Genomic DNA, 13,185 nt, shown 5'->3' on the forward strand with positions numbered 1-13,185 from the left:
ACACAAAAACAATGAAATTTAAAATATCAAAATCCCAAAGAAAACAGTATTCTGGAACTAATTGCCTGTTTGTTGTAAATTTTTTTATTTTACAGCCCATTTATTATTACTTATTGCCCATTTCTTATTACTTATAGCCCATTTCTTATTACTTATAGCCCATTTTCTGGGTAAAATGCATCCCTCCTCATCTTGAAAGATTTCCGGCCCAGCAGGGCGTAGAAAAGCAAGTAGGCCTACGTTGGTTATTCTTCGAAAACAAAATAGCTGGCTAGCCATTTTCAGAAAGGAAAAAAACAAACTGGGCTGGTCATCTGCTAAGGATATGAAATAAAAGCCTGGGCTAGATGGGCCACGGGTCCCGCACAACCCAGTTGATACCCTTCTCCGTCCCGAAAAAACAAAATTACTGCGCACGCTGCTGGCTCCCTACTGTCATCCTCACCATGTACAGTCATCTCCTTATTCCTCTCAGTTGTTGACCATGTTGACAACACCGGAGGGCGGCGCCGCGGCGAGCTGTAACAATCCAAAATTTTTGATTTGGTTTTTATCAAATTCTTTAATTAGTTGGAAGGAGGTTATTTAAATTTTTTTCTAAGGACTCTCCTTCTCAAAAAATTTCTTTTAAGACAAATATTTTATGTGTTCTTCCCAACCTTGATTTTTGGTCTTGAGGGTTTTCATCTTGTGTTGGCTCAACACAAATAATTTTGGAAGGTTTTTACAATTCTTTTTATTAAAAATAATTCCTATAAATTATGGATTTAATCTTTCCCATTCAAAGATTTCTCTTTTGCCATGACCTATATTGAAAACTTTCTTCCAAACCCCACCTCCCTACTTTGGGTCAAGCCAAGCATCCAATTCCAGCAAGTTTCAACCTCTTTTAGATTTTATTTCTATTTATTTTATCCTCAACCCTTTTTCTGTAATTTAATTGGGACCTTAGTGATTTATAAAGGAACAACTAGATTTCACTTGAATTTTGGTTCCAAATAAATTCCTACGGCTAGTCCTTAGTACCCTCGACAAAGATCCTTCAAGATCTGCTAGTCCAGAGTTCAAATTTTTCATAATGTGCTTGCTGCAAGTTTGGACCAGATTTGCCATTTTTGGTGAAATTCGTTCCTTTTCTTTTCCTAAAAATCTGAGATAATTCAGGCAGTCTCCAGATGCATCAATAGATCACCTCACCAAGGATCAGCTCAAGAAAAATTTTCCATGTGCCTAAATAATTTCGTCGAACAACTGGTGTGCACTATTCTGTCAAATTCAGAAAAATTCAGTGTGCAGTTTTCAGTGGCAGTGTCGTTTTCTTCAGAACCCCGGCATCGCTCTCGCCAGTGCACGCGTTGGCGCCTTGCTCACTGCTCCCCCTTCTTATCCATCGCGCCGCACGGTCGTCTGGACGGATGCGAGCATCAGCGGTGAGCTGGCAGGGGTACATCGCCCCCGTGATCGGCGGCAGCAACATTCGCTGCAGCCACCGGAGAGGCTCAGCATGGTACGGCATCGTCCAGCACCGCCCACACCATCAGGAGCCGCCGCGTGGCTGTCCCCTTCCCCGTGCATGCTGCAGAACCGTCGCCGTGGCCTGGGAGGTGCAGAGCACGCTCTCTGCCGCCGACATGCCCGTGAGGCCGTTCCGTCGAAGGCCTGGAGTATCACCCAAGTTGTACCAAGATTAGCTGTTGAATGGAGCCAGTGGACAAATATGAAGACGCCCAGTCACCTAAACCTCCAGCCCGACCACTGCCTCGCTGTAATCGCTCGCCGGAGTAATCCCGTTCTCGGCAATCGCCTCAGGCCGGCTATAAATGGAGGTCCCGAGCTCGCCTTTGACCCAGCACCACTTCTCCACTTCACCAGACCATGACCAACCACTAGAAGGACCTCGAGGAGGCCTTCTTCCCCAACTACGGCCGCCCCGATCCGCTTCGGGCTCCGGCAAGATTCTCTCTGGTGAGAGCACCCCCGCCTCCCAAACTGCGTCAGTAGCCTCCTGGTACACCCACTCGTCTAACCTGCGCTTCTATTTGGCGTCTGCAGCCCTCCTCGGTGACATCCATCCTCGACCGAACCACCGTCCGCCTGAGAGGAGGCCGCCGTCGACGTGGTGCTCGCCGACGACCAACTCCACCACCCACAGACGCGGGAGAGCTCCGTGAGTCCGTAGGTACCCTCGACTTTCCCTGCCTCGCCGTGGATCAACGCCGGCGACCACCGCGAGCCTCAGGCGCCGGCGGGACTCTGTTCTTATTTTTAAACCTGACGGGTGGGACCCCCTCGTCAGCCTCTCCTCTTTTTTCTTTTGTCGAAACGTTTTCTGAAAGCGCCTTCGGGCAAAGTATGTTTCCCTTTTGGGTTGGCGTATTCCTAACCGAAGCGTTTTATGTTTTTCTAAACTAGCCCCTGGAAATTTATGTTTCATCACAGATTAGTCCCTGGACTAAAACCTTAATAACTTTAAAACAAAAGATAATTTTGAGTTGATTCTTTTTCTGTCATATTTATTTTTCTATCTAGTTTTTTATCATATTTATTTGAAAAATATTGGAACAATATTTATGCACGCGCGGTATTTACGTTAGTACCTCATTTTTTTTAACATAGATACCGAAGGAGGTGACGGAGCCGCAAACTTCGCCGAGCTAGACTCCGACTACTCCGAACCAGGCAAGCATGTTTGAACCTTTGATATGATGAGTGTCTTGCATGTTTGCTTGAGTAGTTTTCTCATGGCATGTTTATATAAGCATTTGTGAATGTTATATTGCATGCAAGGCAAGCTACAAGTGAGCTTTGAAATTTGATGTGTTCATATGATGGTGAGATAACCTGATCATGTGGTGGCATGATAGGTTGCAAGATGGTATTGTTGAAGCATGCCAGTCTTATGTCAACCGTTTAACTCCAGTATTAACGTGGATCAAGTCATGTTCCCATTCGTCCTCTTTTTTGTGCTGCCACATGTCTTCTGCAAAGAATGCGGTCTAGTCAGTTGCAAACCTCTTTCCATGTACACACCAAATAGAGGGGCCGCGTTGAGGGTTCCATGGCCCTGGATTAAAGCCCGTCATCCGGTCAGGGGGCATGGGTGTTTTCGGTTGGGACCAAGAGGGGGGCACCCCTTAGAGCGCGCGATATAAATTTGATCCCATGCTACTCGAGGTTGTGGCTGCCCCGTCTTAGAGTTTTTCTTGAACGTTGCCTAGGGTGATTCCTGGCAGCGGAATGTGGAATTGGTGTGTACTGGTTAGATGTGTTTCTTCTAAAATACCGTAAACGGAACTAGTCCTTTGTGACTACGGAAATCCAATGGCTGTGGGTAAAGAGTACAAACTCTGCAGAGTCAAAACCATTCGAGTAACCGTGTCCATGGTCAAGGACTGTGATTAACATATCAATGTCAGTATCAGTGTCAGTCTCAACGTCCGTCTCAGCGTCAGTCTTAGTGTCAGTCTCAGTGACAACCTCCGGTGAAAAAACATGAGTGGTAAACCCGGCTGAATGTTATTCCTGTGGATGGACTAAGGGCCAGTTCTTTTCGCATCATAATTCTGGAGAATTTTGATTTTGGAAACTGCCCACAGAATTGTCTGCCCATAGAATTGTGTGCCCAGTTCTTTTCTGTGATTTTAGCCTGTGATTGTTGTATGAGTTGTCTGTTGAAATGTCTGTAATGCCCCTAGATTGAAGAGATAGATGGAGATAGAGGGGAACTCAGCAGCCGGCGCGGTGGTGGCTGGTCGCAGAGGAGAAGGGGCAGCTGGGCGCGGTGGTTGGTGGCCTGCTTCCGGTCGGAGGGAAGGGAGGGCCGGCCGGGGAGGATTCGAGTAGGAGGGCGGCCTGGTCAAGGCGGTTCATGTTGGAGCTCGGGCCGGGCGGGGAAGGACTCGAGGAGGTGCAGCCGGGCGGGGAAGGACTTGAGGAGGTGCAGCCGGGCGGGGAAGGACTTGAGGAGGTCCTGCTTCCGTGGTGAGCAGCAGCGGCGGCCGGCGGGGAGCAGCCTGGCGGCGGCAACCCTAGCAGAACAGAGGTTGGGGACGAAAGGAGTGTGCGGGCACAGGAGGAAGGAGTTGTGCTCGGGTCTCTTGGTTCGAGGAGTGGCATTTTGGTCGTAATTTCAGTGCCCAATAGGGGTACTTGTTTAAAACGAACAGTTTTACTTTGAGGGATTGCCCAGAATTGCGAGAATTGCCAAAAATTGGTCATCCTAGATTGCACTTGCAATTGTGAGATGATTGTGGATAATTCCTGGGGCAGAGATGAGTTCTTTTGTAATTATGCTTCTCCGGGCAGTAATTCTTCACAATTGAGCGAAAAGAACTGGCCCTAACCAGTTTATTATTATGTACTGAGTATTTCCTTGGGATGATTCAAATTCATGAGCTACTTGAATTTGAATGGTGAAATATAACCCTTTATGTGATGTCGCTCAGACGTCCGAGTGTGGCATTCTTGTTATTTACTTTTGATATAAGCCCTTTATGTTATGTCGCTTAGACCTCCGACTGTGGCATTCTTGTTATTTACTTTTGATATAAGCCCTTTATGTGACGTCGCTCAGACGTCCTACTGTGGCATTCTCGTTATTTACTTTTGATATAAGCCCTTTATGTGATGTCGTCAGACGTCCGACTGTGGCATTCTCATTATTTACTTTTGATATAAGCCCTTTATGTGATGTCGCTCAGACGTCCGACAGTGGCATCCTTGTTATTTACTTTCATTATAAGCCCTTTTCGAGATGTCGCTTAGACGTCCGACTATGGCACGTACTGTCATTCACATTTCAATATAAGCCCTTTATGTGGTGTCGCCCTGACGCCCGACTGCGGCATGTTAATTTATTTTACCTTTCAAGACGTCGCTTCAGACACCCGATCAGTCCTCATCTATTTTAGGAGGATTTCGGGAGGACTACCGCTTGACTTTCCTTTTTATGTTACATGAAGTGCAAAATTTATTATCTGAGTGCGCATTACTAGTCTGCTCATGTGCATAATGTTTGCATTTGTTATATCTTATGTCCAAACTGTCTTGCGAGTACATTCAAAGTACTCACCTAGCTTGTTGATTTGGCCAGATGTTGACGAAGGCGATCTTATGGATGAAGAGTACGATAGCGAGTCCGACGCCCAGAGGAGTCCCAGTCAGTCCCGTGGGATCCTGGAGTTGGTCACTTGTATTATATACGCTTCCGCCACCCAAAATAAATCATCGAGCCTCACTCCGGCGCTTGATGAGCTGTAAGATTTTGGAGTCATGTCACCCACTTCATTGTGACATATCCACCACCACTTTTATTACGAGTCAGTAGTTATGCCACCATACCCTTCGTGTCATATCCACCTTTATGTATAATATCGACGTGCTTGTAATAAATTGTTGAGCAGCCTCAGCCCAACCTTGTATAATATTTAGTACTTCTAGATTTCTGTATCAAGGATTTGTCTACCAGTAAGGAAGATTTTCCTATACTGGTCTGATAAAATGGTCGTTTTTTCAATAAATATTTTATTGGAAAACCGGTCCTGACACGAGCGAACCAAGGCGGAGGACGATGGGGAGGCCTCGGACGGGAACGAACAGGAGCCGGGGAAGATCACAGCCAGCCGTGGGAGGCGGGAGGAGGCGGTCCCGCCGACAATAGTTTGGCTTCGGCGGCTAGAGGAAGAAGAGACTAAAGAAATGCGACAGACGTTGAATGTCAATCCAACGGTCAAGGTTGGCACAATCGTTTGTTGACTAAGCGAACGCCAAGTAGCATACTTTTTTATATATAGGAAGAAAACTGCGAGGAAAATGCATTCGTCTGCTGTCATCCTCACAGGGAACGTTCGCTATATAAGTGACTAGCACCCTTGGTTTTCAATCGAGAGGTCTTGGGTTCGAGTCCCAGGAACTCTCAATTTTTTCCTCCTTCCTTCCTCGCAGAAAAAAGGGAAAGAAAATCAAAGACTTGGGAAGGCGTACAGAACAAGCTAGTGTACCAGTAAAGAGACGTTGCAGAGTTTTAGAAAAGAGAGAGACGTGCTCCTGTAGCTGGTTCGAATCTAAACCTAGACTATGACTATATATGGTGCTATTCTACTCTGCAAGTAATGAAACTGACATATCCAACATTCACTTCTCCTCTTCTCTACTTTCTCTGCCTAGCATCAGAAGCTCTGGCCGCAGCAACCATGTCCGCTGGCTGCTCGTCCACCTGCTCTTCAGCAGGCAACAACCAGATATGCGCCAAGTTACCACCCGTACCATCGCCTGTGGGTCTCATCACACCCCCACCGGCATGCGCACCGCAGCCAATTGCTCATCGCAACCCGCTGCCGTTGGTGTGGTGCCACTACTGCAAATCACGCAGAGTCATCTGTCGCGTCTCAACCACAATCCTCAACCCTGGCCGAGTCTTCTACAATTTCCCGAATCATGGGGTAATAATATGTTTAAGTGTTGTTCTGCTGCTTTTAGTTGCTGATTTTTTTTAATAGTTTGGTTGATGATCTTCCGATTTGATTCGTGCAGCAAAGGGAAGCTTCGTGTGATTTGTATTTCTGGGAAGTTGCTGATGTGGGGGAATGCAACTATGCTGATTATTTGGTTAGCCGAGGAATCCCAATACCAGCAGGTTGGGGTGTTGGACAAGTAACTGAAGGTATGGAAGAAGAGGAAGATGCAGAGCAGAAGGTTAAAGATGCAGTTCCTCTGCTCATGGCCAAGCAACAGCTGCTGAACGGCCATGACAGCAATGAGGAGATGAAAGAGCTTATGAAGATAATGGGCAAAATTGATGTGCTCTGTAGGATGATTGTCTCTTTATTTGCAGTGTATGTAACACTCGTGATGTATTTAGTGGCTATGACATGAGCACTTTGCTGAAACTAGTAATGAATGAAACCTGTGTAGTAGGCTGGGCATAGTGTTGTGAACATCTAGTGATTTCTATTAACGGAAATCAGGGGGTATCCCCTTTTGCTCATAAATAAATAAATAGCAGAGGCCATGTCGGGTCAGCTTTGTTCTCATTCAAAGACGTTGAGCAAATTGCAATCCAACTGCAAACTATGTCATCAAATTCAAGTTTCACAGCCAAATATGAGTACAACTAAACAACAATGTCATCATGTTTTAGTTGTCATACAATCACCAACCACAAATCAGCATACATAACAAGTGATGTTCTCATAGCAAAATACTAAACAACATGTTCATCAGGTTTCAGTTGTCATAGCAAACACAATTTCACATAGTAGATAAAAAACGTCTTCTAACAAGAAAATAAGACAAAAGCAATGTAATCATCATCCGCAACAGCAGCGTCAACATCTTCGCCATGTGTATCAGTCTGAATCGTAATTCCCCACAGTGTCATCTTCTTTTTCATCCTCAACGTCCTCGACCGTTGGCTTCTTCTTGATCAACTCTTGTATGTCCACAGCACGAGAGACAATCTTTTCTCCGGCGTCATTGACGTGATGGTTCTCAAAGATATTAGGAACAGCTGTGTTATCTTGTACATCAGGAGCAGTGTAAGCATCTTCTTGTTGCGCAACTTCATTAAACGAATTCCTCTGCTCAAACCTTTGCAATACTCTCCAGTCATCGCTACGTGCAAATGTGTCTTCCAAGAAAAATATCTGTGTTGCTTGATTTGCCAAAATAAAAGGCTCGTTGGTCTGGTACGCGGCCTTGACATTGATGGACTCGAGTGAGAACACCCCTCCATAGCTGTTGAAGTTCCTCCACAAGAGGCTCCATGAACAAATCAAAATCCTTTCTAGGACATTTTGGACCTGGGATGAGCAAGGCCATCATGTAGTTTGATTCTTTGGTGCAGACATTTGGAGGCATGTTGTAAGGGATAACAAGCACTGGCCACATGCTATATGTGGTGCTCTGGTGGCCAAATGGGTTAAATCCATCTGAAGCTAAGCCAAGTCTAAAGTTTCTCGGGTCAGCAGCAAACTTTTTGTGTTTATCATTGAAGCTTTTCCACTCACTACCTTAAGATGGATGGCTCATTACATTCTGATCCCTGTACTCCTGGTTCGTAGAATGCCACAGTACATCCTCTCTTGTTTCTACATCATGAAACAACCTTTAAAATCTTGGTGTAATTGGAAAATGTCTCATAACATTATGAGGAATCCTCTTCACAGCATCGCCATCTTTCCATCTTGATGATTTGCATTTCGGGCATTCACTTAAGTTGGCATAATCCTTCTGGAACAGAACACAATTATTCTTACAAACATGGATCATATCATATCCAATTCCAACTACACGAAGAAAATTCTTCATGTTACTGTAGGTGTGTGGTAGCTCAGACGCATCTGGGAAAGATTTGCGGAAAGTAGCCAACATCGCATCGAATGATTTGTTGGTCATCCGCACAGATGTCTTCACCTGAAGAAAGGTGACCATAGCTGAGAATACTGACAACTTATTTCCTGGGGTGACAGCCACGTTGCATTGTTCCAACATGCGGGCCCACCGTTTTTCTTTTGCAGGTGGAAGTTCACGGAATGCACGAGCATTTCGTAGCATTGTTTCAATGTTGGGCAAACTCACTGGCTCCGCCACCACCACCTCCTCCTCCTCTTCCACCTGAGCATCAGGCAGATCAAGATGGTGATCTGCTGCTTCCACGTAGTCAATAACATTGATGTTCACAGCTTCACCATGACGAACCCACCTAGTATATGTGACCGACATCCCATACAAGTGTAGATGATTTTTCACAGTTGACTGGGGTCTCGTAACTGAATTCATATACAACTGCTACACGGGCAGAACACATCTGATTTCGGACCAGCGTACTCGGCTGTGATAAAGTTCATGAAGTTTTCAATCCCCTCGACATATGCAGCGGAGAATCTTCGAGCAGAAGTTATCCATGTCCTTTCCATCTGTTAGACATACAAATTAGTTCTTCTACTAGATATTACATGAAAAACATATATGCTTTTTTATGAAGTCCAGAAGAAAAATACCTAGGTCGATGTATAAAGCTATGGCAAGATATTTGGACTAGCAGATCTAAGTAATGAAATATATGTAAAGCTAATTCAGCAAACAGATTTGAGTGCTAAATTATGGCAGGCTGTTTCAGCAGTCAATGAGGCTGAGCACACAGCCATCGAACTATCGAAGGCCATCGCAGCAACAAAGATTGAGTATAAAACGGTGTAGAGCTATTTCACCTAACAGATTGGCTACTAGACCATGGCAATCTACGTCACAATAAATATATGGCAAGATATTTTAGCAACTAATCGGCCTTGGCATGCCATCTCAGCTAAGCAGATTGAGTGTAGAACATGCCAAGGAAGCTTTTTAAGCAGAGCATATTGACAGTAAACTACTTCAGCAAACAGTGAGATTAACAGCGTCTATCAGCTAACATTCAGCGCTACACCGACATGAATGGGGCCTCAGTCTAGAATGCGCGTACCCTGGGAGAAGCTGACCGCCGTGCGTCTCCACACGAACGTCTCCAGCGTGGCAGCGCTGACCGCCGTGTGCCTCCACAAGAACGTAGCCAAAGGTGGCGGCACGGCTAGAGGACGGCGGTCTACGAGAGCGTACTGTGGGAGCGAGAGGATCGCTGTGCGTCCCCTCGACGAACCGCGGCGCCGACCTATTGGCGCGGCGGGGAGGGCAGCTTTGGTGGATCGAATGGAGTGGAGGGGGACGGGGGGAGTGGGGTTTGGGGAATATTATTGGCTAGTTGGCCGAAGGGTGGTTGAATCCGATTTGGGGGGAATTTTTGTGTGGGGGGGGACGATTTTCGCGCGGTGGGCGGGGGGAGTTTGATGCATGGTCGGTTTCTCCAAGTGCAGTCCCATGTGTCAGTGAAGAGGCAAGCCGAAGCGCATTCCGTTTGCGTGAGCCGTGTGCAGGACCGAACGTGTGTGGGGAGCAATGCGACCACGGCAGGAGTGTTGTGAGTGTACTGCCTTTTTTCCATTTAAACTAGGTGCTTCGCCCCATCAAAAAAAATTTTGTTGCTTCGCGCGATACATCGATACTACTACTAGTAATCCGGTAATCCCAACTAAAATGGCGGGGCCGGGTCTTTTCCCGCGCGATATGCTGGGAGGTTGGCTTAGTTGGGTTTTTTAGGACAAGTAATGCTACACCTACGTAATCCCGGTTACGTAATTAACGTAATGTGAAACGTGTGAGCTGTTGATTGTAGATTGGGGGAAGGGAGGGTCCCACCACCATGAAAATCAGGGGAGGAGAGAAAGAGGCAATTTACGTTAACTCTTTCGTAGGTTCCCGTAGATGTAGAAACATGTGAAATGCGTGAATGTGTTGTTGGGGAACGTTGCAGAAAATAAAAAAAATTCCTACGGTTTCACCAAGATCCATCTATGAGTTCATCTAGCAACGAGTGATAATAATGCATCTACATACCTTCGTAGATCGCGAGCGGAAGCGTTCAAGAGAACGTGGTTGAGGTAGTCGTACTCGTCGTGATCCAAATCACCGATGACCAAGTGCCGAACGGACAGCACCTCCGTGTTCAACACACGTACGGAGCGGATGACGTCTCCCGCACCTTGATCCAGCAAGGAGGAGGGAGAGGTTGATGAAGATCCAGCAGCACGACGGCGTGGTGGTTGATGCAGCAGGATTCCGGCAGAGCTTCGCCGAGCTTCTGCGAGAGGGAGAGGTGTAGTAGGGAGGGGAGGGAGGCGCCAGGTGTTGGGTGCGGCTGCCCTCCCACCCCCCCCCCTCTTTATATAGGGACCCCAGGGGGGCGCCGGCCCTAGGAGATGGGATCTCCTAGGGGGGCGACGGCCAAGGGGGTGGAGTGCCCCTAAGGCAAGTGGGGCGCCCCCTCACTACTAGGAAAAGGCCTACTAATGGCGCACCTAATTTGGCCATTAATGGCGCATTAGTGGTGCGCCACTAGTGCCACGCCATTAGTATATCTTACTAATGGCGCACCACTGGTGCGCCATTAGTATCTGGTATACTAATGGCGCACCTCAGATGCGCCATTAGTATATACAACAGTGCGCCATTAGTATGCCTCCTAGGGGGCCATGTATACCCCCAGGTGCTTTGGCATACTAATGGCGCACAACAACAAGATGCGCCATTAGTAACTTCGGCATACTAATGGCGCACTGTTTAGTGATGCGCCATTAGTATCCTTTGGCATACTAATGGCGCACTGTCATGTGATGCGCCATTAGTATGAATATTAGGTTTTTTTATTTTTTAATTTTCTGTTTTTCGCACAGGTTACAAAATGTACAATTGGACAAAATATAGACAACACACATGAACAACAGATTCATCGAATACAATAGAAGATTAGTCTCTGAATACAATTCATCATATTAGTCTCCGAATACAATTCATCATATTAGTCTCCGAATTGAAAAGACCGAACAAAGATAGAACTTTATATTACAAGTCTCGAGAGCGCGAGTAGCGAGTTTGTCTTCACATTACAAGTCGATATCGATCATCTAAACTACCATCACATAGAAGAGAGCTGCGGTCATCACGATGAGCATCATCACGACGAAACTCGTCTTCATCCGGTTCCTCCAACGCTCCCTCCCCTCTCCCGCTAGATAGCGGGCGTATCTAGATTCGGCCTCTGCCCTAGTGGTGTACCCTTTTTAACTGTTACCGCTGAATCGGTGAACCTGTCTGCGACACTCCTCCCAGTCGTCGTAGACTCCGGGAACCTTACCCTTGTACACGACATACCATGGCATCGCTATGCACTAGCCAAACGAAACGTTAGTACCAATTCACAGACAATACATAAGCAATATATAAGTATGCAACAGAACGATCGGAAGAGAAAACCAAGACATTAATAGCATCGATTACATCTAAGTTGCACGACTCTCGAAACCAAAGAGACATACTAGAAGTTCATTAAAGTTTAATTACAACATGAGCCAATCCATGTTTCAGAACTAGACACAGCATCACTGCTTTCGACTCGACTCAAGGGACTGGAGCGTGGATGAAGCCGCCGTCTATCGTGGGAGTCATGAAATAACGGGCGTTGTTAGCCTGCATTTGTAGCATTGTGTCGATGTCACTGTTGGACGGTTGATTTCTGAGGTAGAACTGCCCCGAGGTACGAAGGACATCTTGATGGATGATTTCCGCAAACTCCGACTGGATGCGAAAGAATTCTTGTCTGATGTCCGCGTCCTGGATTGCCGACACACTCGCGGCCCAATCTTTGAGTTTACTCGGTAGCAGAAGTTGATGATGGTCCCGTACGATCGCCCGCATGTGATGGATGGCGTAGTAGGCACCCTTCTGACCGCCAGGCGGCTGCTTGACGCAGCAGAACGTCGTATTGTGGGAGAACACGTGCTTGCCATACTTACGAATAGGCCTGGTGAAGGTGCCTCCAGATTTGGCGTAGCCGGGGAGAACATCATCAAGAACCTTCTTGACATTTGTGTAGTCTACGTTCGACTGACGGTTCGGGTCGAAATACGTGGCCATGGAATATTTGGGGCTTAGGAGGATGAGCGTGCAATGTGTGTCACTGCAGAAAACATGGAATGTTAAAAGAAAAATGATCGAAATCTAAGAATTCATATGTTACGGGCCGGTTGAGGGGAGGACTTACTCGGGAAAGTAAGGCACGGGGAAGTTATCCTTATCTTGGTTTGCCAGAATGACGCCTTCGACGTAAGAACTCGCGACTTGCCGGTCCCCAGCGCTGCCCAAGATCTTGGCACGCATGTAGAAGGGGTCGACTATCACGATGTCTGGGGTCTTGTGGCGAATGATCCGCATCTCCATACTCAGTGAAAATAGCCGAACGAAGGTGTAATGCAGCGGATGAAGGTTAAAGATAGCAAAGATGTCATCAAACCGCAGGACGATCTTACCCCCGATGTCGCCATCCACAAAGCCCTTGCCCTCTGGCACCTTGGCCATGAAAACCGGGTATGCCACATCCTTCTCTCCGAGACGCCGCTTCTCCAAAGAAAGAACACTGTCGTGCAGACTCCGCATAGCACCGATTGCAGCATTGAGCATATTTGGCGGTAGCATCGCCCTACCCGCCACATGCACCCTCCTCGAGATATCCTTAGGTGAAGGTGGCCCGTCCTGAGCACGGATCGTACTTGGTGCCGGCTGGCTCGCACCCTTGTTAGTCTTTCTTTTGCGTGCCTT

The sequence above is a fragment of the Triticum aestivum genome, chromosome 7B, assembly GCF_018294505.1.
Source record: "Triticum aestivum cultivar Chinese Spring chromosome 7B, IWGSC CS RefSeq v2.1, whole genome shotgun sequence".
Classification (NCBI taxonomy): Eukaryota; Viridiplantae; Streptophyta; class Magnoliopsida; order Poales; family Poaceae; genus Triticum; species Triticum aestivum.